The sequence below is a fragment of the Macaca nemestrina genome, chromosome 14 (assembly GCF_043159975.1).
Source record: "Macaca nemestrina isolate mMacNem1 chromosome 14, mMacNem.hap1, whole genome shotgun sequence".
NCBI classification, from domain to species: domain Eukaryota; kingdom Metazoa; phylum Chordata; class Mammalia; order Primates; family Cercopithecidae; genus Macaca; species Macaca nemestrina.
Window position 1 is genome coordinate 88,503,271 of NC_092138.1, and position 25,564 is coordinate 88,528,834.

At 40.3% G+C, this 25,564-nt stretch overlaps 1 long non-coding RNA gene across 10 annotated transcripts in view; it reads left to right on the forward strand.

The window, feature by feature from the left end:
* Nucleotides 1-723: 723 nt before the first annotated feature.
* LOC139358205 (uncharacterized) overlaps nt 724-25,564 on the forward strand; it is a 128,437-nt gene continuing 103,596 nt past the window's right edge. For 2 of the 10 annotated variants that reach the window (XR_011612814.1, XR_011612815.1), the window contains exon 1: nt 1,082-2,994. This is a non-coding gene — a long non-coding RNA (uncharacterized lncRNA). Of the gene's footprint in view, nt 1,052-1,072; nt 2,995-25,564 lie in introns of those variants that run through there. The other 8 variants (XR_011612809.1, XR_011612807.1, XR_011612812.1 and 5 more) reach the window with 8 other exon arrangements.

Genomic DNA, 25,564 nt, shown 5'->3' on the forward strand with positions numbered 1-25,564 from the left:
TCTTGCCTGATTACCCTACCCAGAACTTCCAAAGAACTGAGATTTTTTTTAATTCCGAATTTTGCACACCTTTTCCTATACCACTTAGGCAGAAAGATTCAGATACCCTTTTCTTATCAAAATAACAGTTTTTACCTGTTAGCAGTTTTTGGTCTAGAAATGTTCACATACTTTGGATTACAGCTTTAAGATCTTAGAAAACAGAACCTCATGTCCAAAATTTAATTTCACAGGTGAAGAGACAAGGGCCAGGGAGTGAGAGGAATTTGTCTTAGGTCCCCCAGCAAATTTGTGGCAGAGATAAGACTAGAGCTGACGTCCTGACTCAAGGTTCAAATGTTTCCCTCAGCACCTGGCCCTTTGCTTTTAGTATTAGCAGTCATCCTTTTTATTTTATTTTATATTAACTTTAGGGATACATGTGCAAGATGTGTAGGTTTGTTACGTAAGTAAATGTGTGCCATGGTGGTTTGCTGCACCTGTCAATCTATCATCTAGATATTAAGCCTAGCATGCATTAGCTATTTTTCCTCATGCTCTCCCTCTCCCCACCCCCCATTCACCCAAAAACAGGCCCCAGTGTGTGTTGTTGTCTGCCCTGTGTCCATGTGTTCAGCTCCCACTTAAAAGTGAGAACATGTGGTGTCTGGTTTTCTGTTTCTGTGTTAGTTTGCTGAGTAAAATGGTTTCGAGCTCCATCCTTGTCCCTGCAAAGGACATGACCTTGTGCCTTTTTAAGCAGCCAGCCTTATTAAGTGTTATCTTTTTGTCCTCTGAGATTTCTAGAGCTATTAGTCTGTCTAAATTGAGGCCAATTAAAGAATTGCAATGGTGTTTCTAGAGTCTTTGTTGGTGGCCAGGACAGTTAGTCTGGGACACGAGGGAGTCAAGAGCCATCTCGGGCAGAGAGATTGTCTGCACTAGGACATTTGTGTTAAAAAGAGAGGACTTGTTTGTTTATAGGAAGATTTCCATAAAGATGATCTTCTGAGTGAAGGCTGGACTTTAAGATGAAATGAGAGACAGTATTGGTGGAAGAAGAGAACTCAAGGTCAGAAGTTGTGTGTGTGTGTGTGTGTGTGTGTGTGATTATGCATGAATATGTTTTATTTATTATATTCTATGTGTGATTTTGTATTTGAAAGTAGATGCTTGATTCTACCACAATTAAAAAAAGGATATGCTTGGATTTGTCTGTAATATGTGGGTATGGAGAAGTTCATTTGAACATGGGCATTTTTGTGTGTCCAGGATCCATCAACAGCCTCCTTAGAGGTGTCATATGTGCAGGGAATACTGAGAAAGTGCATTAGTCTACATGTTTATATATATATTTTTTCTTTTTTTGTGTGTGTTGTTTTCCTAGATTTCTCTCTTGCATGTTTGTGGGTATGAGAGTCTGTTAGTATTAATATGTGAATGGGTGTGTGCTATTTGTACAGGGAGGATGATTTAGGCAAGGATTTGAAAGTGTGCATTTAGAAATTGAGGGCATCTCTGTGTTATGAGTGTGTGTGTGTTTGTGTATGCTTTTCAGAGTGGTTTATTATCTTTGTGTGTATTTGCAAAGAGAAGGGGAATTCAGTGTGTTTCTATGTGTTTGTGTGCTTGTCTGTGAACGGTATGTTTTGCAGAGGTGTACTTTGTACGTTTGACAGTTAGGCAAACATATAATGTATCATCCAAATGGAGATATGTTTGAGAATGAAATATATGTGTGTGTGAAAGGATGTATTTGAATGTACTTTTAAAAATGCATTTAATTTTGTATGTGTTCTTTGAATGTACTTTTAAAAATGCATTTAATTTTGTATGTGCTATTGGTGTCAGGAATTAATAAGAAGAATGGAAGTACAGGAGATGTCATTAAATTATATAGATCTCTCTTAGACTATAGCCTTTAAACAGGGACATTAATAGAATTAACAGGTAAGAACAGGTCGGCCCCAAAGATAAGTGTGTGTGTGTGTGTGTGTGTGTGTGTGTGTTACCAGATCAATGAACTGAGAAAAGAGGTCATACATATCTTGTGCTGACAAAAACCCATATGGTTAAAAAAAATCAGCACAGTAAGTAAGGGAAGAAATGTGAACTACATTGTGCTGGAAAGTGTCTTTTATGTACAACATCCGCTTTGCTGTGTCCTCTTTATGCTTCCTGCCTTGTTCCCCATGAGTAACTCTGGCTTGTGATGGCCAAGATAGCCGAGACCTTTGATTCTCTTACCTCCAAAGTTTGGAAAAATAACTCAGTGTGACCTCCATCAGGTAAGAGAAAGAAAGAGGCTAGGGAGAGTCGGCTGCTTCATTTCAGGTGAGTCAGAAAAGAAATCCCAGGGATGCTCCTAGCGGTCTCATTCTTTTTCAGAGTGTAGCTTCTGACTCCCTGGTTTATACATGTACCCCCCGGGGTTGGGAAATTCACTTGCTTAGTTCTCACTGGCTTTGTGGGGTGTAGTGAAGAGACTAGAATGTTACTGCTTCTACTCTACCACGTCGGTGTAGCAGTTTCTCAGCAGCTTCATCCCCCAGTCATCCCTTTTTTATGTACACTCTACATGCTCATCGCAGTGGAATGACTGCAGTCACTTCTAAATGTCATAATAGTTCTAGTAGCACCACTAGTAGTACCAGTTGTGTGGTATATTGGAGATGGCCACAAATTCCTTGTCAACCTCTCATTGAAAGGTAGAATCTAATAGTCTCCCTTGGAATCTGGGATGGCTGTCCTACTTATTTGACCAACAGAATGTGTCAGAAGGGACTTTCTGTAACTTCTGAAGCTATCTCGTAAGAAGCCTTGTAGATTCTGCTCATGTCTCTTTCCCCTCTGGGAAACAAGTCACGACTCAGGGATAAGCCTGAGACACGTGGAGAGAACATCCTGATCAATCTGGTCTTTGCCGCTACCCTCGTCAACAGCCTGAGCTGGATACCTGGCTGACAAGTACCACCTTTTTCCTACACAGATGACAACCCAGCCCATAAGCACCAGGTGAGTGAGTGAAGAAGTCATCCTGGAAGTGGGTGCTCCCGTTCATGCTGCGTAGGTCGGAGACAACTCTTCTACTGAGTTCTTGTGATGCACAAAGCAATGGTTGTTTGATAGTATTATGCTTTGGAGTAGTTTCTTTCATAACAATAGATAATTGGAATAGCATTACTAGAAATAGCTAACATGTGTTGAGCCATTGCTGCTTGTCAGAGTATTTTCTTAGGAAGATACCCGCGTGCACACACACACACAGTTGTATATAATGTGTAATACACATGTATTTAATTGTATCTTTATATTAATCTAAAGGCTTTGGAGCTTTTATTATTCTCATTTTACATATGAAAAATCTGAGGTTAGGCAACTCTTCCAGATCACACAGCTAGTAATTGGTAGAAATGTATTCAGACTAGGACTTTATTTTTAATCGCATCTCTCCCTCATAGCTCTGTGCCTTTGTTCATGATGACATCGATATTTAGAAATACACTTTTTGTTTTTTGGGAATAACCTTCCCACTTACCCCACTTTACTCCAACTGACAAATTCTTTCCAATCCTTCGTGGCTTAACTCTATAGTGATAATGTTTTCTTACCCAAATCCATGTAGATGTCCCTCAGCAAATACTGCACTGCTTTCTGTCTAGCTGTGTGAAAACTAGCAAGTTATTCCACCTCCCTGAGGCTCAGTTTTCTCATCTGTACAATCAGTTAAAATGACTTCCTTACAGGTTTGTTGTGAAGATTAAATGGGCTGGCAGATGCTAAAATGTGTCATATATGGAGGACCACGATGCACACACTAACTATTATCAAAGCTGAACTGCAGGCTGGAAGGATGAGTTCCATAGTCAATTACCTTTTGCTCTGTATGTCTCTGGGTGTGCTGAGTTGCCTAAGGCACCACTTGTGCCTTCAAAGAGCTCATAGTTCAGTGGGACAGAAGACAAGCAAAAGAACCAATATATTAATGAGATTCATGGCAGGATAGAGGGGAACATAGACTCTTTCAGTCTCAAAAAGGGGCTCTTAATACCTTTGAGGAGGGCATTTCATGCAAGATTACCTGGAGGTGAAATGAGCCCTGCAGAATGAGAAGATATTAGTGAGGCAAAGAAAAAGGAAAACCAGGAATTCCAGGTAAGAACAAGCTTAAGCAAAGATATAAAGGAACCCAGGAACAGGGTATACGAGGGAACCTCCAGATAGTTTGATCCCTACTTGCATAACAGATTTTGGGTGAAGGTGGTCAGGAGTAAAGAAGCAGGAGAGGCCTTTGGAGAGAACTTTGAATTCTAAGCTGAAGCCTTTATCCCAAGGTCAATGCGATGCTATTAAAGGATTGAGAGCAGTGAGTGTAGATGAATAATTCTGCATTTTAGAACCATTACTTTGGAGCCTGTTTTGGAAGGGCAGGACTGGAGGCAGAGATATGGATGGAGGATTGTTCAATATTCTAAAAGAAGGGTGATGGTAGTGTGATCCAGGGGCATGGTAGTGGGCCTTTGGAGAGATGTCAAAGCAAAAGAAAGAAGGAAACTTGGTGACTGGCTAAGAGGGATAAAGGTGGGGAAGAGATCTGAATGAGCACCTTGGTTTCTGACTTGGGTGATAGTTCATGGTGGCACCCCACATTCAAATATAATTAAAAGAATGCAGAAGGAGGGACAGTCTCTTCTCCCTTTGGAGATGGGATTTCTGCAGGCAGGACACTGGGTCCTGTGACACTAGCTGTACAGGTCACAGGCCTGCAGGAGCATTGAGCCAAGCAGGTCATTACAGGCATATCAACATCTGTTATAGAAACTGAACTCTAATTGTACCAGACCCACTCTGGCATAATAAGTGTGGTTTTTAACATAATGCACTGCTGGAGCGAAGTTGTCAGAAAAGCAGGAGGCGGAGGAGGTAATCTGTGAGACTTCAAAAAGAGAAGATTGAAGCCACTTTATGTGGCTGGAAATGAGTCATTTGTCAGCAATGCCAATGTGCTGTCAGCTTTAGGAGGAGAGATGACGGGGCACCCTGGGGGGAGGGCTGGTGAAAGTGTCAACTTTCAGTCACCAGAGGCCATGTGTGGGGTAAGAAGTGTCAGTCACATCACATCCCTGTCCTGACCTGGGTTAGAGGAAAACCAGGGTCACAGCAGAGCGTTAGCCTTGTAACCAAGGAACCTTGTAACCCTTCACTGTCAGGAAGGAACAGATGTGCTCAGCATTCTCAAAGACTGTTCAGAGCTTTAATTCCTCAGGGCATGTGCACTTTAAAAGAACAGTGGGAGTGCAACACTTAGGAAAAAGAAACTAAGGGGTAAGAGTGGATTGGTGGCAGAAAGGAGGAGATATTTTGAGCAAGGACTTGCCTAAGGTCACTGAAAGAGTATGACATAGGTGAATACCCCTTCTCTCTACCTAGTTGCCAAGTCCAGGGTTATCTCTGGGTCCAAATAGCTTGAAAGCTATTCCTGTGAGTGACAACCCATTCTAAATGGAGTGATCCCTGCTTTGTAAGCTATTGCATTACCTGACACTCCCCTACCCCATCATGCCATTATCGATCACTTGGATACTTACTTGGGTTATAGCAGCAGATCGTCCTAACTGGTCTTCCAGCCTTCATTGCTCTGCTCTCATCCAATTCTTTCTTTTTTTTTTTTTTTTTTTTTTTTTTTTTTTTTTTTTTTGAGGCCATAGGGACCATCTTAACTTGAATTGAGTCTTCACCTTTCTCTGTTCTTCTTGGTGTCCTCCCAGGCTACCTTGCTTTGGTCTCGAACAACCTATACCATTTCAATCTCAAACCAGGACAGCTTTTCCTTTGTTCTCTTCACTCTACTCATGCTTGCCCTTTTTAGTTCCCTGAACACAGTGAGGTTTTGTCTTTCTCTAGAACTTTGCTAAGGCTGGTCTCTCTTCTCAGGTAATGTCTATTCATCCTTCAGCTTCAATATCACTTCTTCAGAGAGGTACTTCTTGACTCTGATTAAGTTACACCCTCGACCATACAACACATAGAGACTGTCTTGTAACACTTTATTTGCTTTTGCAATTTTTATGATTATTTTATGTTGTTTATATTCTGACATCCCATTCCGATTCTGAACTCCTTAAGAACAAAGATAATGCTTGTCTTTTTTGCAACTGCATCTTCATGCCTATATGAATGCCTAATGTCAATATTTCCCAGATATTCGTAGAATGAATAAATGAGGCTGGGCACAGTGGCTCACGCCTGTAATCCCAGAATTTTGGGAGGCTGAGGTAGGCGGATCACCTGAGGTCAGGAGTTCGAGACCTAGAGTTCAGCTTGGCCAACATGGTGAAACCCTGTGTCTACTAAAAATATAAAAAGTAGGCAGGTGTGGTGGCATATACCTGTAGTTCCAGCTACTCGGGAAGCTGAGGCAGGAGAATCGCTTGAACTCAGGAGGTGGAGGTTGTAGCGAGCCGAGATTGTGCCACTGCACTCCAGCCTGGGTAACAGAGAGAGACCCACCTCAAAGAAAAAAAAAAAGAATGAATAAATGAATGAATAGATGACTCTTTAGTAATTCTGGTGAGCAGGAAAGTTTGGGACTGCATGCACCAGGCAACATCACAGATATATCAAATGACTTGTGTAGGCAAAGAGACAGTCAGGAATCAAGGAGCCTTATCAATAACTTTCCTGCCATTTTAAGCTATTTCCCTCTCACACTTGCTGGAGCAGGATAGCTTTGAGGAACAGAAGTTTTAGAATACTTTCCATTAGACCAGTGGTTCTAAAAATCTCCTAAATACATAGATTAGAGGGTTCTATCCCAGTGCTTCTGATTTAGTAGGTCTGGGGTGGACTTCAAGAATTTACATTTCTGAAAAGTTCCCAGGTGGTACTGATGATGCTGGTGGGGGGGTCACACACCTTTAGAGAGAGTGTGCTACACATAATCTCCAGAGGCAAGGGCTCTGCTTTTCACATTTGCTATTTTTATATGCAGATGCTATTGCTTAAACATATACACTGCTACATTGTATATGCTCAAACATTTTGTTGACTACGCGAAAGAAACTCGGTGGGCACCTTTGCCCATCATGTAGTTCTGTTTCCAGAGCTAATTCCTCTTATCCATTCCTATTCCACGTTAGATGATCAACGCCATCACAAGCTCCCCTTACCAACCACTTGACCTTCTCTAGGTAGCTTTTATGTTCCACCCATCCTCAGCAAGAAACATCATCTCTCCTTGTATTTTCTGTTCCTAAGGCCTTGATGATATTTAATAAGCCACTTCAAGTTATGATGTTAACCGGTAATGGCAGATCAACATGTCACCTCTGTAAAGATAAATTTTATTCTAACATTCGATTGAACATTGATCCATAATGGTGATCAGCTTGTGCAGTATTGCTTGCTGGCTAAACTAAGCCTTTACAGATCTTATTACAAGAGTTTTATTTAGCAAACTATACAACATTAAAAATAATTGTGAGGGCCAGATGTGGTGGCTCATACCTGTAATCCCAGCACTTTGGGAGGCAAAGGTGAGAGGATCACTTGGGGACAGGAGTTTGAGACCAGCCTGGCCAACATGGCAAAACCCAGACTCTATTAAAAATATATAAAAATTAGCCAGGCATGGTGGCACGAAGCTGTCTGTAGTCCCAGCTACTTGGGAAGCTGAGGCAGGAGAATCTCTTGAACCCAGGAGGCAAAGGCTACAGTGAGCCGAGATGGCACCACTGCACTCCAGCCTGGGTGACAAAGTGAGACGCCATCTCAAAAACAAACAAAATGATTGTGGGGTAAGCTACGGTAAAACAGCTTAATAGCAAAAATTACTTGTCTATACTTTAGAAATATCCACATGCATAGTATAAATTGGTGTGTTAACTATAATTGTTCCTTATCTATGCTGCAAGGATCTTTCATGAGGAAATATTTTGGTACAGTAGGTAGGATTGCCATATACACTCAAAAATAAATGCGTGCATACATGCTTATATAAGTACATACATACATATGTATGTAAGTATAGATATGGGTAAAGATGTATGTGTATATGTTTTTTTCTTCACGAAATCCAAAAGGTTTTCACTTTTTGCCTAATCACATTGAGTCCATATGCATTAAGTTTTATTCTAAGAAATAGGGTCTAGTATAATAAGCATTATCTGTTTTCATACATACTAGATTGTGTCACTCACCTCACACTCATTAAATGAACATTTAGTAAAATCTCTGAAAAGTTACTTCTGCTAGATCAAGCTGTAAACTATTAGAGACTAGAAGTGATTTATTGTTTTTTATTGGTGGCAAGGCATCACAATCCCTGAGCAATTTACCAGGTTGATTTAATTTAGAGTCACTTCCATGCTTTCCTGGAGATCTACCCTAAATCTCTAGCTGAACAATGTTAGAAATTGATGAAATGTTCAACCCTATGTCACACATACACACGAAGTTCAATTTCAGCACTGATACTCTCATCTGCAGGCTTGGTACTGCCTAGAGAAAATCAAATATTTTCTTTCCTCTAGAGTCCGATAGGTGCTTGTGACAGTAAGAAATAAGGATGAGAACTAATGCACTGAGCACATGCTGTATGCCAGGTGCCCTTTGTAGATTGTCACGATTCTATGCCAACCCTGGGAAATAGACATCGTTTTTTCTTCCAGGAAAATTAAGCAAAAAGCAGAAAGAAAAAAGGAAAGAAGTCTGGGAGTGACGTTGTATGCTTATGGCCATGCATCTAGCAAATGGCAAAAAAAATGGATGAAGACATAGGACTGATTGTCACTAAAAACCATGTGGCATGTTTGAGCAAGGTCAGTGCCACAGTAGAACCACTTGTGGTGACCACATGCCAGCTATGGGTGTAACTAAAAAACATAAGGAGTCAGAAATCATTTTCCAATTATGTCCCTCCATTTGTTTCACGCCAGGGAACTGTATGGGATCTTTTTCTCTACTGAATTTCAAGACAAGATTTTGTACCACTTTTCTGAAATTTCTCTGAGATGTCTTTCATCTCACATCTTTTTGTTTTATTTAATTTTGAGAATCAAACTAAGTCCCTCTCATTTATGAATCCTTCTCTGAATTCACCACTGAGAGTAACTTTCTTCATTTACGTACTATAGAATCCTATGCATTTTATCAATCATTTGACAATTTGCAACTTGTCTTGAACCTATGTGTTAGGACATTAAATATTTTATATTTAAATATTTATTAGGATACTCAATTAGTTTAAGTCAAGGGATATTAGGATTGATGGCAGAGATATGTGAGGCTCAGATTTTGAATCAAATGAATGGCATTAGTTTGTTCAACCTCTAATTTCCTTCCCAAGGTGGAGAGAGAGAGAGAGAGAAAAAAAACAGGATTTCACTGGTATTTCCAATCCGTTACCTTTGAAGCTCAAGTTCCTCCCTGTAAAATGAGAATAAAAGTTCTTATTATGCCTCCCTCATGAGGCTAATATGAAGGTCGGATGAAATAAAATAAGGGAGAGTGCTCAAAAATCACAAACAGTTGCTATCATTAGTATTACATTAGTAGGTCAACAACAAAAACAGGAAAAATAAAACAAAACCCATGAATCCATGAACCACTTGAGAAAAAAACAAAAACAAAAACTTCTCTTTAAGTTAAAATTCTTAGAAGACTGCCCACAATAATGAAATATGTTTTTCTTGTGGTGACCACATGCTAGCTTATTTTGCTTATCCTCAAATTCTTGGTAAAGTTCAATTTCTTTGTACACTTTACTATTATAGAATTAGTAAAGATTTTAAACAAGCGTCAGCCTTTTTTAAATAGGTTTCCTAGGCAGTAAAGATTAAAAACAGAATTACCAATGGGGATGGGGAAAAGACGGTTTAAACTATCCAAGAAATAACATCATTATTCAAGAGTTTATACAATCTGTTTAGCAGTGTCCAATTGCTTGCCAAGAATACACAAATCATTCTTATTTTTTTAACTCTTCACATCTCAGTAAATTTGTATGTACTAAAATGGCATTTAAAAACGAACATAGTCTAAACCCTTCTTTTTCCAATGTAGGGAATTTGAAAACATCTGTAGCATTAGGAAGTTTGACTAGATCAGAAACAGAAAGAGTATGGCAAGTTGGTCCAACACTGTCCAACTCCGTGGCCATGGCAGGCATCACTAATGGATTATAGTACTTTCCCACTGAACTAGGAAGTAGCCTCAGAATCACCCTCTCCTCACTGCTCCCAGCAGCTGGTATCAATCAATTGCAGCTTTGCCACTGTAGGAGATCTTACATTTCATTGTTTAGCTCTGACATTTTCAGAGGATATAAATGCAATGAATTTGCCTAACTCCTAAAATTCATTTTCTTAAAAAAAAAAAACAATCTGTTCCTATTCTCTGGAAGGTGATGACAAATTTCAGCATTTAAGTTGGTATTTCTCATTCAGTTGTCTGTCTTCTCCATTTCCCAATCTGTGAATGGTACTGGTGTTTCTCAGTAGGAGATGCCAAGTAAATGAAGCCGCCCAGCAGGAAACCCTGTTTGGCAATTCTAACAAGGCTTGAAGAATTGGTTTCCTCATTAGAAACAACAGAAGTTTTCTATCTAGTGAATTCGCAAGTCCCTGATCCAGTGCTCTCCTGAACAAAATATTGATGCATAAGAAATACAAATGAAAAGTAATTCCTCGATAATGATGGTATCAAGCATTCACCTAGATTATAGGAGATAAAAATTCCATTTCCTTGCAATGTATTGTCTCTATTGATAGACTTTAATTCTGGGAGTGGAAGGATTTTTATCTCCTGAGTAGGGATTACCACGTGATGAAATCCTACCATGTGTCCATGTCCTTCATGCATACTATCTCACTGAAATCACAATAACAATTGTTAACATATATTAAAGCTCGCTCTGTCTGGAACTGTTCTAAGCACCTTACTTGAATTAACTCATTTAATCCCCACAAGAGCACTATGGAGTAGGTAATAATAACATTTTCTAACAAATAAGTAATTAGAGGCAAAGAGTAGTTCAGTAATTTGCCTGAAGGTCATACATTAGTAGGGCAACTTGCATTTGAATCTATGTAGTCTGGCTCCAGGATCTGAACTTAGAACCACAGTATTATACTACCTTCTCATGTCCCCAAGGGTTGGTTGTTACTTTTTTTTTCTGATGAGAAAAGCAAACTTCAAAACCCAGGTCGCTTGCCCCATTGCCTTTCAACTAGAAAGTGGCAAGAATTAGATAGCAGGATAGAGCCAGCACTTCTCATCTATCATCTTATTTGATTCTGGCTACCACCCCATGACGTAGATGGTGGTAATTCCCCCATTTAACAGATGATGAAACAGGTTCTAGTTCAATTGTAACTTCTCAACATAACACAGCTAGTAAATGTAGAGCCAGGCTTTGAATGAGGGAGCCCAACTTGAGGATGTCCATGTGATACCAGTTATCAAGGAGTTGATAAGATCTGAAAGAAAAAGCAGGGCAAATATGAAAAAAATATTCCAAGTCTGATGGACCAGAGACGTCATGAGGCACTTCTGAAAGAGGACAAAGGGCTCAGAGAAAAATCAGAGTGATATGGTCAGTTTCAGCGATGAGAAGGATCATTAACTGACTCTTTAAGAATAAGTACAGGCTAAGTTATGGAGTCTTAAAGAAAGGTGACTGCCAATATCGGTGGGAGTGGGAGTGGGGACACTGTGTGTTTGTATGCTGATAGTAAGGAGACCAGCATCTAGTGTTCAATTTCCTAAGAGGCACTAATATTTGATTGACAAATAAAATAGAAACTTGTTGAAGATCTATGGTTAATATCTGTTTAATATCTGCTTCATCAAATGCAATGAAAATGTTTCTGAGCCTTACTTCAGAACCCAGACAGAAAGATTCTGGAATATAGTTTTTCCTTATTTGTTCTCATTCTCATTCTATTCCCATTTTCCTCTTTTCTTCTTTCTTTCCACTCTTTTTTCCCCTTTTCTTCCCTCCTGTTCTCTCTCCTTCTCCTCCTCTTCCTCTTCCTTTCTCCCCTTCTTCCTCCTCCTCTCTTCCTCTTCCTCTCTCCTCCTCTCCTGCTTTCCCTCCCTGCCTCACTTCTACCTCACAGTATTCTTGGGACTTCTTTTCAGCCCATAATGGAATTCTGTTCTTTAAGTAGGGCTTTAAAAAATTGTGACCCTTAGTTTATTTTAATTCCATTTCAGCCTTTGATATGTCAACAGTAAATGGTTCTTATGTTCATTCCCTCCACACATAATCTCAGCTCCCATTGTGCCATTAGATTTGTGCCTCTCCTCTGCTATTCTGCCTTATATGTGTGTATGCATATATATATGCATATAAAATGTAAAATGTCTATATATACAGGTTACACACACACATTCACTGCTAGCTCACAGTTTTGAGGTTTGAGGGTTGTTGGGTTTTCTTTCCCAATCATAAACAATGTTTCCATTCTACAGCCCTTCTCTAGAGAAGACCCATAAAATTTGACTCATGAAGAGAGAGAAAAAAATTCAGGAGGCAAAAGTAATATGGGGAGAAAATGAAAGAGATTTAGTGCAGCTATCAACCGACCGTTGTGCTGTCTTTAAGAGTCTGTTGAAACAACATAATAAAAGGTAATAAAGGCTGGATTTATAGCCTACCTGGCGGAAATGGCTGCTGTTTGTATCTTGCCCAGTTGCGGACCACTGCAGGTCTTTGTCTCGGGAGCAGGATCTCTTTTCCTTAGAGAGGTCTTTTTTCCCTTGGACTTAAGGGACATCGGAAAGTATCCAAATCAGGTTGGCAGGGAAGTTAAGCATCTCTCTGGTTCTTTCTCTTCCCTTCTTTGCTCTGGGATTTAAGGACCCAGTGTTGTTTCTTTTAAAAGCTGTATTTGATTCGGTTCGCCTAGGAAAGCCCTCAGTGATTACTAAACTAGGTAAAGAGAACTTTGAACTTTAAAAATGGTCATGCCAGCTCCTATGGGATTAAGGGCTTATTCTTTCACCTTAAAGTTCAAATAAATATCCCAAAACTTCTAAATCAGTACAAATCATCTTGTCAGTCCTTCTCTTCTATCCCTAGGGCCTGACTTAACAAATATGAAGTGACCAACATAATGCAAGCATGACCATGATGTTGAGTGACTACCTTAACGCTGAGGACACAGAACTAAGTGACTTTCTGTATGAAACTTGCATTCTCACAGGTGTAATAGTTAATAAGCAAGTAATGAAATAAATATAAAAATGTAACAGGTTATGGAGTAGGTGTCCATGGCTGTGGAAATGTGTTATGTAGGAGATGCGATTGATGATAGAGGACAATGAAAATTGTTGGGAATTTTGTGCTCAGGTTTTTTTTCTGTATTATTGCCATTTTCAAAAATATGTATACTAAAGTCACAGCTTTCATATACACTAATAACAACTAGTTTAAAATATGCAATAGAAAAACCTATTCTTTGTAGAATAGTATCATGCAAAGTAGTTCCACTGGGTGCTCACAAAATCTCCATGAAGGCCTCTTCTACCATAATTTGGGCTTGAGCCTGCCTTTTGCCTGACTCCCTTTGTATGGGGTGCACCGTTGTCAACAACATCTAAAATTTTCATTTCAAATGCTCTCTGAGCTAATTTTGGTCACCCAGGGGCTCAAGGGCAATGGGTTCTAGCTGCCATCACACTCTGCCTCATTATGGAGGATTTCAGGCCACCCTTGGTCTCCCAAAGTGAGATTTTCTCCTTTCTTCTTCAATTCAGCCCAGTCCTCTCTGCCTGCCTGTGGCTGGGCTGTGTCACAAGCTCTGTTCCCTGTGTCATGGGTAATAGTCACTCAGAGAAACTTGCCATCTGGCAAAAATGCCACATTTTTGTCACAAGAACTTTCCTATGTCCAGTGCTTCTGTTTACCATTGGGAGAAGATAATTATCTATGTTTTTTTATTGGAATAGCAAATAGCCTGAGGACAGTGAAGGAAGATCATGATCCCCCCCTTAGTCTTAAAGTGTGACTTAGTCACACTTTACCCCATACGTAGAATGCTTCCACATGCAAATCTCTCCCCTCCTTTAAAGCCCACTCCAAATGGTACCTCCTCCATGGAGCCTTCTTGAGTAACATAATGATCTACCCATCTTCTGAAGTTTCATAGGAAATCTCTTGGAGCCAAAGTGGCCTGGATTCATAACCTGCTTCAACACACACCAGCTATACAGCATAAGCCTTCAGTGTTTGCTGCAGTGATATCACCTGTACCACAGCTTCTTCTGCAGTGTGACCTTTTCACTTCCCCATGATGAACTGGAGTGTAATTTCTAAGTTAATCCATGCTTGCCTTATAAGTACCTTGACCAAATAGATTACAATGGAAGTGGGATTGCATGACTTCAGATACTGTTAGAAGAACCCAGCTGCCAGCAGAAAGCTAAGATACATAGAGAGGCCTCTACGTAGGTAGGTGGCTCTTACAGGCAGTCTCAGCTGAGCCCAAACATCAACTCACCTCAGGTTCCAGACCTGTACGTAAAGAAATCTCTTGTTGATTTCAGTCTCTGGACATTTGAGACCTCCCTACTGCCTCAGGTATCTTGGAGTATAAACACGCTACTTCTGTGATATCCTGTTCTAATTCCTGGCCCACAGACTTCATGAACATGATCAAACGGTTTCATACCACTATGATTCAGTGGTCTTTTATGCAGCAATAAAAAAAAATCTAGAGCAGTGTTTCAATTCCTAAATGAGCAAAATGGTATGATACTGTCAACCCTAGAGTGTAGTTGAAAATTAAATGAAATAATATATGAAGCACCTGGCAGTGCTTGACATTTAGAAGGCATTTAATGAATTTTTTTTTTTCATTTTCTTCCAACTACAGTAGCTACCTGTCCACACATCTTACGTTTTACTAAAATTTTTGCTCTTCTGTGACAGGAGTTGAATCATATTTAAATTGTAAGCCCTGTGTTACCACTGTGTATATATTATATGCTTATAAAATATTTACTGAGTAAAAAGATGAATCAACAGCTATAATGAGCACTGGATTGGGAGCCAGAAACTTTAGTTACTAGCTGTGCATTCCTGGTAAGTTTTTTTCTGTTTAATAATTATTTTTCTTATGTTAAAATTGAGAAGGCTTAGGTTGAAAGGGGAGATATGGTGGCAGATTGAAGAAGACCTAGCAACTGTTTTTAAATTCCTAAACAATTGTTATGAGGAAGAAGAATGGATTTCTCTGTTTAACTCTCAAGTAGTACAGTCAGGGACCTGTATGGAATACACAGGCCCAAGACAAATAATTATCCAGAGTCAGATTGTTCAAAGAAGGAAGAAATGCTTTGTGAGCTAGTAAATACCCTGCCGCAGAGGTGTTTCTGTGGGAAACTTGAGTGTAACCTTCCTACTCTGCTGTAGAGGGTATGCAAGCATTGGAGGAGGCAAATTCCATCCCCTATATTCCTAATTCTACCACTGGATGAATTCTTTCAGCTCCAAAAATTTTCAAATTTGCAACAGATCTTCTGACTCTAGTCTTTTCTGTAATTGCTACGTCAGTGGGTCTGGAGTGGAATGGATAGGAAGCTGGGAAGTACTGCAACCTGGGGATAGCCCAGCTTGTTTATTTCAGTGATGCAGGGGAGGGCAGCAGAAGTGAGGCATTGCGGGGAGGAGTATTGATCAGGAACTAAAATTTAAGTGCACTTCCAAAGATGATTAGAGAGCCACGATTAATGCTCTGTAGGGGATCGCTAGGAGGGCACTAAGTAACAAGAACTGGAAAAACCTCTGGAAAGTATGGATGCAGAAACTCTAAGTGATGGGGGCTTCAGAGACTGAAGAGTAGGTTTGCAATTTTTCATAGGAGCATCTACATTTGTCAGGTAAGAATGGGTTACATTGCACCCCCCAAATAACTTCCAAAGGTCTTCAGATTAACACCACAAAAGTTTAATTCTCATTCATGCCAAATCAACTCCACTCTTCAGTGTCATAGCTAAGCTCTCCAAGTGGCTTTGGTTTTGTGGCTCCACTTTCTCACCATGAGACTCCAATAGAGGAAGAAGGAAACATGTGACCTGGAGAGTGGAAATGGATATTGGAAGCTGCTGCATCAGCAAGGAAATGCTTTATATCCTCAAATGACATGTGCGTCTCCTGACAGCTCATTGACCAGAATTAGCAACATGGCCCTTCCTATCTAGAAGGGTCTGGGAAGGATAGTCTTTCTATGTGTCCAGAAGGAGAAAAGAACCAGATATGTGTGAGCATGTCTCTATTATGGTAGAAAAGAGAATTGAAAAGGAAAGAAGATCTACAAAGTGTCTGAGGAGCTGAGACAAAAGAAAAGTAAGTCATCTCATTGAGCCACAGTTTCTTCATCTCTCAAAGAAAGATGATCATGCCCACTGCACTAAAGGTGTCATGAAGATTACATGAGAAAATGTACATGATATCTCTCAATCTCTTTGCCAATGGCAAGACATTTTTAAAAATGAAATACTGGGCCTGGGCGTGGTGGCTCAAGCCTGTAATCCCAGCACTTTGGGAGGCCAAGGCGGGTGGATCACAAGGTCAGGAGATCAAGACCATCCTGGCTAACACGGTGAAACCCCATCTCTACTAAAAATACAAAAAAATTAGCCAGGCCTGGTGATGGGCACCTGTGATCCCAGCTACTCAGGAGGCTGAGGCAGGAGAATGGTATGAACCTGGGAGGCGAAGCTTGCAGTGAGCCGAGATTGCACCACTACACTCCAGCCTGGGTGACAGAGTGAGACTCCATCTCAAAAAAAAAAAAAAAAAAAGAAAAAGAAAAAAGAAAAGAAATACTATTTTATGATTGGTGGTTGTACTACTATGAAACCATAAAATGCTAGATTTCATGGGGGTATACAAGACTTTCTCTAGTACAGCCTTCCCTTTGGCACAACAAGTTTTTCCTATTTTTTAAAGCAACCCTATTAGCTGAAGGTACAAGAATTTTCATTACAGAAGATCCTAAATAAAGCAATGATCAGATTTAGCTGGAAAGCCACACACATGAACAACTTGATTCAGAAGGATCAGAGAACATTATTTGCCCCCTTGCAGATCTAGGGGGCCTGGAGCTTTTACATGAGCCCCAAAGGATGTACCAGATACAAAATTGGCAGGATGACTGGAAATTTTCAAAATGCACAGGTCAGTTGCAAGAAATTTGATGCTGTTTTCGGGAAACTGGTGGCTAAAAATAGCCATGGTTTTCCTGGATGAGGCATTATTTTGAGGTTGGTCTTTGTGACCTGTATGTTTTTGCCATCTCTGCTCAGTTCCCATGGTTTTTACTTCCTTTCATTGTCTGTATCTATAAGATTCAGAGCTGTATTAGAAACATTCTACTTTCTTTCATTGATATATTTATTCACATATCATTTATTCACTCATTCATTTATTTATCCATATACCCTTTGCTTTCTTTCCATGACTTCATCAAGTTTCATATTTAGAGTACAAACATTTATTGAGCACTTTCTTTTCTCTGGACACTATGTTAGGCACCAGGGATTCTAAACGTGGGGGAAAACAAACTAAGCAACAACAACAACAACAAAAACACAAAATAACATATCCAATTCGCGGGGGTGCAGACAAGCAAACATAACTACAAAAAATAATGCAGAGTGCAGCAGGAGTTCAGAATTTCAACTAGCTTGAGAGTAGAGGGGTACAAGAAGGTTTCTTAGAGGAAGTGGCAGTTGAACAAATTCCTGAAGGTGTTGTTCAAGTCGGGAGGGTGGGAAGGGCATCCTAGGTAAAAGGAACAACATTTATGTTGTAAGGAAGCCAAGTTGAAAAGAAAGCCATGTGCAGGCAAGCAAGGTATGTTTGAAAGACCTGCAGTTATTCTGGGAGGCTCTTGCTTAATGTGTGCCTCATATTGCGGATTTAATCACTACCCCACAAATTATTCTTCAAGATTCAACTTGGTCATTTAAACACAGACTCTAACAGAGTTTCTGACTCACACTAGGCACTAGAAAAATCTTATTTCTGAACTCTTTGCTGTTGCATTTTCTCCCTTACTAGTCCCATAGTGCCTTGCAGAAAGTAGCCATTCAATAAAGTTACCTCAAATTTAATCCCATCCCTCTCCACCCAGTTCCATTTTAACTTCCTTTTCCACCTACAAAGACCCTGAGGGCCAGAAACAGGGTAGCCTCTTCCCAAGGCCTCCTTGTCTTTTTCTGCTTGAGGAAATAGCTTGTGGTGTCTCCTAGTCTGTCTGTTTCTCTGCCTCTGGGGAATCTCCTCTCACGTAAATCCTGCAATTAGAGGCTCCCACCCCCTCCACCGGAGCTACATCTGCCTCCCTAGGTAGGCACCCATTTGATTAGGAAGAGATAATCACGGGGGCTGCTTCAGCCTACAGCTTGGTGAAGACAGGAAGAAATTCTGAATAAATTTGTGGTTTCAAGAGAAGGACTCCCTGTCTCTCATCACCTACCAGCTTTCTGTCTGCCTATACATTTGGACTCAAGGCACAAAATTTTGATTCTTCATTTACTTTTTTCAAAAACCATATAAATTAGGCAATAAATAGGAATATGCCTCTTTTTTGGTAGATGAAGAATGTGAGCCCTGAGGGATGAAGCATTTGACTTAGGTCGTAAGGTTGATTGTCTAGCAAAAACTTTGGATTCGATCACTGATTGGTTTTATGTCCTCCATAAGGGAAAGCAAGAGAAAGTAAGCAGCATTTTTTTTTTCCCTTGAGATGACCTAATTTTGACTTGTGTGCGGGTGTGTGTTTGTACACATATATATTAATTCAAATTATATATTCAACTTAACTTTTAGAAACATTAGGAATATGTGCAGAATGTAAGAAAGGTATAAAGTAGAGGAAAGCCTAAGGAGGAAACCAAAGTCATTCATTATATCCAGAGATACTTTCTGGTTGATATATAATGTGTGTATGTGTCTATATAAAATTTCTGCATAATTGGAATCATAATACACGTGTGCACACATAGTTATTTTCTAACTACATTTTGTATTGTAAACATTTCCACAGGTCATTAAATATTCTTCTAAAGCACAATTTGGGTTGTGCTTAATGTTTAGATCTATATCACTGGATTGTCTCCTTGCTGTTCAATTCAAGGGAGAAAAAAGCAAATCAAAAAATACTGGATTAAGAGGAAGAAGCTCTGTGTCTAGCCCTAGTTCTGCCACTCTCTCCCATGAGTCTCTCTTTGTCCGTCTGTGAAATGGGATAATAGTTATCCTTTTACCAGTCACAGAATCTTATTTGCAGACTCAGGTAAAATCACAGCGATGGGTTTGCCCAGGAACGTGGGATTGCCTGGTGCTGTCTTGATTATTGTGTTGCTTTTTTCATCAGCCCAAACACAAGAGCCTCCCAGGAGGTGGGTTTTTTCCTTTTTTGGGCAGTGCTCACATGGGCAACACAGTTCATTGGAAGCACCTCTGCTCCAATCGCCCTTCTGCATCGTCTGTCTTGATGAAAAATGACCTGTTATTATTTCTTACCTTTGAGTTGGGGAGGCCCCAAAGAAATCAGTAGCCACATAAAATCGCTGCTGTTATTGTAACAGTCTTTTTCATTGATGGATTTAAGTGTGAGGTGTTTGCTATCGCTTGTTAGCGTCTGTCCTGGAGAGGCTGCTCTGCAGGGAGGCAGTGATAATGGTGGAAACGGGCACCTCCAGGGGCTGTGGCATGCTGAGTGCTTTTCCCGAAGCTGGGAAAAGTGTGTTTGCACTCCAGAGGCGTCTTGCTTTGTAGGATAAATGTACACCTACAAAGGTGATTTCAAAGATGTAACCCTTTAGAATAGGTACTGCCTTCTTCCTGGATTTCTTTCTAATTTGAGAGAGTTGACATTTTCATCCCCAATGTGATATTTGGCAGGCTACTAATTCTTTCTGTTTTAATATTTTTGGTCCTTTTTAGGAATCAGCACTTAAAGACAAAAAGTGAAAAAACAATGAAGCTTCTGTTATGTCTTAAATGAGTCCTGTCATGTAATAAAACACATTCTAATGTTTCCCCTTCCTTTCTTCCTGTCTTTTGTATTTTCTCTCTAGCTTACCTGCTTGAATTGTTCCTTCCCACTCTTTCTGCTTTCAGAAAACAAAACAAAAACTTAGTGTCTACTACATTTAAAACAACAAGGTGTTAAGCATTGTGAGAAACCAAAGCTTGATGATGACATAATCTTTGCCTTCAGAGAAACCCAATAATATACAGTTTATAGACATATATATGTTCTCATAAATTAAACAACAGAACAAATTGGAAAGCTGTCAGGGAAAGTAGTGAGTAGTAGATAGAGTGACAGAACCTTGATATGTTACAGTTTAGAGAGACCCCAGAATATCATGAGACGACTCCATCATCACCTTTACGGAGAAACTCGAGCCCAGGGAAGTGGAGTCTAGTCCAAGGTCTCCTTATGACCTAACCTGTGCTTTTGATTTATATTCCTGATGGTTTTGCACCTGAAAGACAGATTTAAACCTTGCTACTTACTGGCTGTGAATGTACCTAACCTCTCTGAAGCTCAGTTTTTTAAATCCAGAAAACAAGCCTTTGCAGGATGCTTGTGAGTGACAGTGGAATAATGTATGCAGTTCACCTGGCCTGGTGGTGTTTTGTACACACCCTTTCGTGCTACTCCTAAGCTGCATTCCACTTTGGAGAGCCACAGGCACTAGCGTAAATCATATTCTTTCCATAAACCAGCATACGCCCTCCCTCCTGTGAACCCAGATGGATGGAGATACACTTTGGGGATGTTGTCTGGGTATTTGTCTCAAATGCTAATGATAGCTCCCTTTGGTAGAAAAACAAACCCAGGCCAGTGGAGTTCTTAGAATATTAGTCCTATGAACCAAAGAATTGATCCATCAACAGGACTTGCTGAGCAGGCACCTCATCACAGAGCAGCTCAGGCACAAATGTGACAAGCACTGGTCTTTCACAGGGAGCCCTGGAACCATAACTTCCATAACTCCCTTCTCCAATCTAGAACATGCCCCAGAGCTTTCCAATATTCACCTCCTCCCTACTTCTAGTTCCTACAAGGTGTAAATTTTAAAATCCTACACCTCAGAAAGAAAGAAAGAAAAAAGCCAAATATTACACAAAACTGTGGAAGAAATCTAACTTTCTAGAACTCTGGAAAAATGCTTTATTTTTCAGTTAGGAAAACTTTCTGTGCAAAGAGCTAACCACCCTGCCTACTCAGCAAGGCTAATCACCTGCATGTTAAATTTTCTTAGGACAATGGGAGGAACATGTGGTGAGTCTCTCTGTGAAAAAAACAATCAAACAAAAACAAAAAACATTCCACTGATGAGTGGGTGAGGGCGTGCAACAGAAGCTGAGTCAGTGACACAGATCGAGATGCAGGAACTAGGAATTCAGAGAGATAGACTGAGATACAGATGAAGGCATGAGAGAACAAAGTTGGAAACTGAAACTGAGAGAGGAAAGAGACGATGAGAAAGATGAGGTGTGTGGGAGAAAAGATACAAGTGGCACAGAGATGGTGAGAAAACACAGCCAGAGTCTTAGATCACATAAGAGAAAAACATAATGAGAGGTGGAAGAACTAGCACAGACAACCAACACAGAGCCTGCAACCAGTGTTTCTTGCAGTTAGCAGCCAGCAGCCTGCAGCCAGCAGCAGGGGGCATCAGAACGCCACGGATAGTAAAAGATGCCAGGGAGCCAGTACAAGGAGAGAGGAAGTGAGAGAGAAATAAAGAGAGAAAGAAAAGGGATAAGAAACCTTCCTCTTAACTTTGAGATTAGAGGGAAGAGAGAGCCGCTATTCCTCGGGGTCCTGCATTTAGTGCTAAGCCAATTCCCCCAGACATCTTCCTGCTCCCTGCTGACAGTGAAGTAAGTGGTTGTGGAAAATAACACTGAAGGCTTTCTCAAAGAGACCCAGTCCAAGGGAGATGGCCTGGGCATAAGCCAGCTGACTAACACTTAGACATTCTGTTAGGCAGAACTCAGGTGCAAATAGCATATCTCCCTGAATGTAGTTTATCCAAGCATTTTCTTCTACTTCACCGCCTCCCAAAAAAGAATTATTAGGAGCATACTAGGATATTGCATAGATAAGGAAGTGATGGAAAAGTAAGCCTTGAGGAAAAAAGACCAAAGGATTTATGTTAAGATATTTTGTTTTTGTTTTGTTTTGATATTGTCTTTTTCCCTCATCCATGCTGTGCCAGTCTTACCCTCCTAGCCCTCTCTAGGCAGCAATCATTTCATCTGGGGTCACTTCCTCAGTCATTTATCAGAGATCAAGAACTCACTTTCAATTTCAGTTTAAAAACAAAATCCAGATGAGGTTTCTGATTGGCTCAGCTTGGAACATGTGCTCACACCTTGGGTCAAAATCACCCGAAGAGTGACATACTCTGATTGGCCCAATACTCTGAAGCCACACCCACACTTGTGCAGGCCTGGAGATAGGGGAGCAGCACACGTGAGGGTGTAAAGATCTGTTGTTGATTGAAGGAGATATTAGAATCATGATCCCTGAAGCCACACCAATTCAGGGCTACTAAGTACATCTTGAATAAGTGAGTTGCCTGCGTTGCTCTGAGCTTCTTTTTCTCTTCTATCAAAAGGCATTAGTTACACTTGCCTTGTCCATCGCCAGGAGTTGTTATGGGGCCTAACTAGAATACAGAGCAAATCACAGAGCCACCTGCTAACAGGTGTGCAGGCAAGCACTAAGATGAAATGGACCAAATATGAGAGTCAGGAAACTTGCGTGCTGGTTTCAACTGTGACATAACCCAGCAGTATGAATTTGGGTAAGTTCCTTATCTCTCTGGATTTAAATATCTTTAACTTAAAATTTGGGGATTTGACTGGGTCTGTTAATGTCTTTGTAGTCATTAGACTCCTTTGCGAGACCGAGGAAAGCTAGGTACTTTCACTGCCCTCCTCAATGCCTGGAAGTTTGTAATTTCCCTACAAGTCTACCTCTAGATATCAGGATAAAAGCTCCTGGATTAGATCATCTTCAAGGTGATCTCCTACTCTTCAACTGACAGAAAAGAGGGGCTGCATTCTCAGTTGGAAAAGACAATTCGTTGTATCAAGCAGATGCACGTCTTTCTTTGGTTTAAATCTCTTTCCCCGAAATATCCTGCATGTTTCTCATTATGTCCTTCCTCTTTTCTTCTTGTTTTCCCACTACCACCTCATCTTTCCTCCACTACAGGTAGTCAAGTGTGGATGTGATTGAAGTTGCGTTTCCATCTGTGTTAGCGGCAGGAAGTGTTACTATCATGGAAATAGATGGGACATATATCATTTCTTATCTGTACCTCCAAGAACTTAAATGATTTCTTTCCCCCAACCAAAATAAATCAAAGGAGAGGAATTTTAATTATAGTCACCAGGTGGTGAATTTAATACATCCACATGAGTCTCTGTGCTGGCAGTGTTGTCAGACGAGCTTGTCTCTCCAGGCAGGAGGATAATGGGATTGCGAGAGTCTGGAGAGGAAGAACTCTGGGGATTATAACAGCAGCTCCCCAGTGGCAAGGAAACAGCCAGGCAAGTTCTGTTAAATATAAAGGCCAGGGAAACATTGCCTCATGTCAGGGTGTCAGAGTTGTCTCCACTCACATTCTATCGTGAATGGTTTCAGCAAGGGACTCATAGGAGCTGCTCACATAGGCATTGCCCATCCAAGTCTGAGATGGAGGCTACACATCAATAATATCCCCCATCTATCAGTTTGAAGCAGTGGACAAAGCTCTAACTTGGGCCGCAGAGTAATCTGGACTTACATCTGCTCTTATAGTTAATTGTTAAAGTTTTTCAATTGATGAATATTTATTGGATGCCTAGCACATGCTAGGCACTGTTCTAAATAGTACAGATATATCAGCAAAATAGTAGAGATTTAGAGATAAGTTAAACTACACTTAACCTATTACCTAGTAACAGTTCTACTCTTAGTTGTTTATCTAATAAAAATGAAAATATATATTCACAAAAAGACTTGTACACAATGTTCCTAGTGGTCCTATTTTTATAGTAGCCCTAACCTAGCAACAACCTAAATGTTCATCAAAAGATCAGGAGATTAATTGTGATATATTCATCACAATGGAATACTATTTACTAATAAAAAGAAATAAACAGCGAATCATTAGAAGAACGTGAATGAATCTTAAAATTATATTCAAAGAACAGAGCCAGACACACAAAAACAATACTTTTTGTATACTTCAATTTTTATGAATTTGAGAAGAGGAAAACTAATCTATAGTTATAGAAAGCAGATCAATGTGTTGTGTAGGATGAGGAGTGGGTGTCACAGAGAACTTTTGAGGGTGACCAAAAATATCCTATATCTGATCACAGTATATTTATTTTTCAAAACCTCATGAAAATATGCATTAAAATGGGTAAATGCATTATAATTTTATGTAAAGGGTAATTAGATAGAACTAGAAAAAAGGGAGAAATTTATTCCCAGTGCACATAAAGCTTATGTTCTCTGGTTGCCAAAAAATACAACAAATTTAAAACATAATAGTGTAGCAGATTGCAATAGGTGGTGTGATGAAAAACATTGTTTAAGGCCTTAGCGAATTGTAGGAGAGACAGAGTTGCTTTTTATATTAGAGAAGGCCTCTCGGCTTAGTTGACATTTGAGAAGACCCAAATGCATATCAGACCAAGGGAGGTGCAAGGGCAAAGACCCTGGGGCACTGGCATATTTGTCCCAATCAAGGAAAGTTAGGTAGGTTGGTATGGCCAAGTAGAGTGGGTAAAGTGAAAGGCAGTGGGTATAACTGTTTTATGAATAAGAATGCAACTTTGAAAATCTAAGTAGCATGTAAGGTCAAACATCTAGGTGTAAGATTCCTTAAATCTATCTCATCAGAAAACTATTACCCATCACACAATATTGTCTCTATCCACCTCTGCTCCCTGCTCATAGTCCAAACACGAAAGTGAAGCAGCAAGCAGTCTGGGACAAATAGGTGCATTGCCAGCTAATGAATACTGGAGAACATGACATGTTGGAGAACCCAGTGGGTCTTGAAGGTCTGAGTCCCAGCAAATTCTCATGTCTGCATCGACTGCAGCAAGGTCAAAAGTTGGAAAGCAGGGATATTCGGTGAGTTCTGAGCCTCCAACACAGAGGCCAGGGGAATTCTTGCAGCTGGCCAAAAGTGAGAAGTTGCTCAGCTCAGATTTGGAGCTTTCTACTGCTTTTGTGGAGATGCCATTAGGCAAATGAGCGGGTCTGAGAGAGGCCGATAAGGCGCAGGGAGAGAATGTGCTGGTCTTTCCAGAGAAGGTCGTTTGAAGCAGCCACAGAACAATAAAGCTGCTGGCCTGAGATAGGAAGGGCCTTGAAAAATAACCAAATGAGGGCCTCTTCCCTAATTCCTTGGAGCTGAATTTTATCAGGAAGGCCACTTGTGCTTACAGAAAGCTGTAATCACTCACTGTGGGACACAAATTCCCAGCGAGACTGCAGTTGCAGATCAGGTCTAAATGTTCAGGATCCTGTCTAAAGACATG